Source organism: Tenrec ecaudatus, chromosome 6 (genome assembly GCF_050624435.1).
Source record: "Tenrec ecaudatus isolate mTenEca1 chromosome 6, mTenEca1.hap1, whole genome shotgun sequence".
Lineage (NCBI taxonomy): Eukaryota > Metazoa > Chordata > Mammalia > Afrosoricida > Tenrecidae > Tenrec > Tenrec ecaudatus.
The window spans coordinates 62148525-62151492 of NC_134535.1; the positions used below are offsets into that span (position 1 = coordinate 62148525).

The 2968-nt window shown below is 47.1% G+C and overlaps 1 pseudogene; it reads right to left on the reverse strand.

Annotated features, from left to right (window-relative positions):
- Window positions 1-245: 245 nt before the first annotated feature.
- On the reverse strand, window positions 246-1150 carry LOC142450839 (cilia- and flagella-associated protein 20 pseudogene; annotated as a pseudogene).
- Between the last annotated feature and the right edge of the window lie 1818 nt (window positions 1151-2968).

Below are 2968 nucleotides of genomic sequence, written 5' to 3' on the forward strand. Positions count from 1 at the left end.
TGTGTGTGGAAGGCTATAGTCTGTTCGTCATCAAGGAGGATTTAAAATCCTTTTCACTTTTTTTTTTTAACAAACGGAGAAGATAACATTTTATTGACCTCCAAATTACGTGTATTATACAGATTATAATACATATCTTTGGACAATGTATAAAACAAAGAACATACTGTAGCAAGAACTATTGGTCTGAAGCTGCCTGAGGGGACAGCTTGAATTCGGGACATTCGTGGTAGACACATTTTCCCACTCCCTGAGGCTGAGAGGAGAAACGCCCGCGGGCGCTCACTTGTCACTCCAGGACAGCTTATCCCCACTGTGCTTACAGGGCAACTGTGGAGTCCTGGCCCGGTCACGGGGGTCCAACGTGAGGGACGCCAAGTAGGGCACAAAAGAACCACAGCATAGGGGACTAATATAAATATTTCTGCTTTTCGCACAGTCCTCCAGCGAGTTTCCTCAAGTCACGGTCTGGAGTCTATCCCTCGAGTTGCCTTCCAGTTATTGCTTGGCCTTGTTCTGCACTGGGAGATACAGTTTGAACTCTGCCAGCAGTTCGTCTTCTGAATAGAGTCTGTCTGAGAAGTAGACCCGTCGGATGCGACAGTTCGCATGGATCTGCACTCAGAGGGTCTCGATGTAATTTGTGCCGTAGGCCCGCCGGGTGAAGTCGGACGGGTTGAACTGGATCTGGTTCCAGCCGTCATCCAGCCGCATGGGCATGGTGCAGATGAAGGGCTTCACACGTGTGGTGCTCTGGTAGTTGCTGGCCCTGAACCGCCGCCGAACATTCTTGTCATCGAGCACCTGAACCTCAGAGGTGAAGTATTTCTTGAGGTTTTTGATAATCATGACAAGGAAGGGAAGCTTGATCCCCAGGGTCTTCTTGGGGTCGGTGGGGCACGTGATGTAGGTAGTGCTGACGTTTGTCCCCTCGATCTCCAGCACCAGGGACTGGGTGTCATTGTCAGTGATTCGTTTGATGTGACCACTCCGCACCTTTTTGTCCCAGATCTGCAGAGGCTTGCTGCCGATGCTGTAGAGGATGGAGAGGAAGCCGCTCTGGAAAGTGTTTTTAAACATCGCTCCGGTGGCCTTCTCCTCAGCCGCGCCGGCGTCGACTTAGGCCCCCGGGGTAGATACGGGCTCAGAGGAACAGGGACAAAGCGGGGTACCGGCGCTAATCTGGAGAGACGATGCTGCGCTGCTACGTGGCGAACAGTAGCCGCAGCCAGCCGGGCTTGAACGTGGGATGCTGAGGCCACGAGCTTCGGTGGTCCCGGCGAGACACACAGGCGCACGGATGGAAACCACAGCAACTGCCACTTTTCACTTTCAATAAGCAAGGTAGTCATCATACACGTAGTGTAGGTTGCTGATGAGTTTCTCTGCAGGCCTGATGCCTCATTCTTTTTCCTGTCGCACAGCTTTTTGGATTACTTGCTCAGCGTGTCGATTGGCTAAGTCAGGTGAAAGGATACAACGCTGACATACCCCATGGCTGAGTTTCTAGCACCCAGTATCTCCTTGTTCTGTTTGAACAACTGCCTCTTGGTCTGTGTACAGTTTCTGCATGAATACAAAGAACTGTTCTGCAATTCCCAATCTTAGAAGTGCTGTTCACTTCTATCTATTGCCGTCCATCCAGCTGAATGCTGCTGCACAGTCAGTACAACACAGGCTAGCGTCTTTCTCGTACTCTGCACTCTGGACCAAGATTGAGGTGACTTCTGCAGTGATTTGCTTGTTCCAGGTCCTCTTCTGAAACAGGCCTCAATCCCGGGCAGTTGGGGATGTACTGCTGCCACTGTTTTTGGATTACCTTCAGCAAAGTTTTCCTGGCAGAACCTGCCTGTACCAAATTCTTGGTATGTGACCTTGGGCACATTATTGAGCTTTCTTGAGCCTCAGCGTCTTTAGCTGTAAGCACAGGCAATGTGCAGCCACCATATTCTAACAGGGAGTACGAGGAGAGACTGAGCATAAGCACTTAGCCAAGCTCCTGGCGCCCATTCATGCTCAGGACATCATCATCATCGTCCAAATGTTCCGTGTTCGCAGCCCCAAGCCAGCAGATAATTGCTTTTCTTCTTACTTTCTAAATGTTTAATAGATGCGTCCTTTCAGAACTAGAAAAGAAATCTGCTGAATTTGCCCTTCCTTTGCACCTACTGGGGGCGTGACGCCTGATGCTTTATGATACTGGCTAGACATGTCCCTTCATCTCTCTAGATTCAGTATTTGAATCTATAAAATGGGGATTAAAACAACACCCATCTTACAGAATTTTTGCCTGGTTTGCTTGAGAGAATGTGTTATTCTACTCATTTAGCAAGTATTTGAGAGAATGTGCTAATCTACTCACTTAGCAAATATTTATCACCAGCAGTGTTTTAGGCATTGCTAGTTGCTGGAGATGGAGCAGCCACTTGCCCACGTGAAGGAGCTTCTACTTTACTGGGACGTCGACAGGGAAGAGCCCACTGTGACAGGGCTAATCCCGTGTAAGAGAAGTGGAAAGTCCAAGTGGACATCTTGGAAACTATTATACAGTCATAATTATGACAATTAAGTGCATATAATGACTGGCATTTACGTCTAATTCAGACTACATTTCCTGATTTACTGGTTTCACTTTCTTACATAATCTTTGAATTTCATTAAGTTTTAAAGGAGAGGCATATTATGATTTGTTTGGAGGGGGACTAGCATGCCTCAAATTTAGTCTATCAGTTTTAGTCTCTCATTTTTCTAACATGGTTTCTAGTGGAACTTTAGGTTTTTAAGGTTTTTATTTGGTCATTAGTCATTGGCTGTGTAAGCATAATTGCCAAAATAAATGCTCACTATGGAAATCTTTGTGACTTTCATACTGAATGGGATCGGTGCATGAGTTGAGTGTGTGTGTGTGTGAGATTATAACATGGTATACAACTTGGGTTGGATCCTGAGTCATTCCCCTGGTATAAAT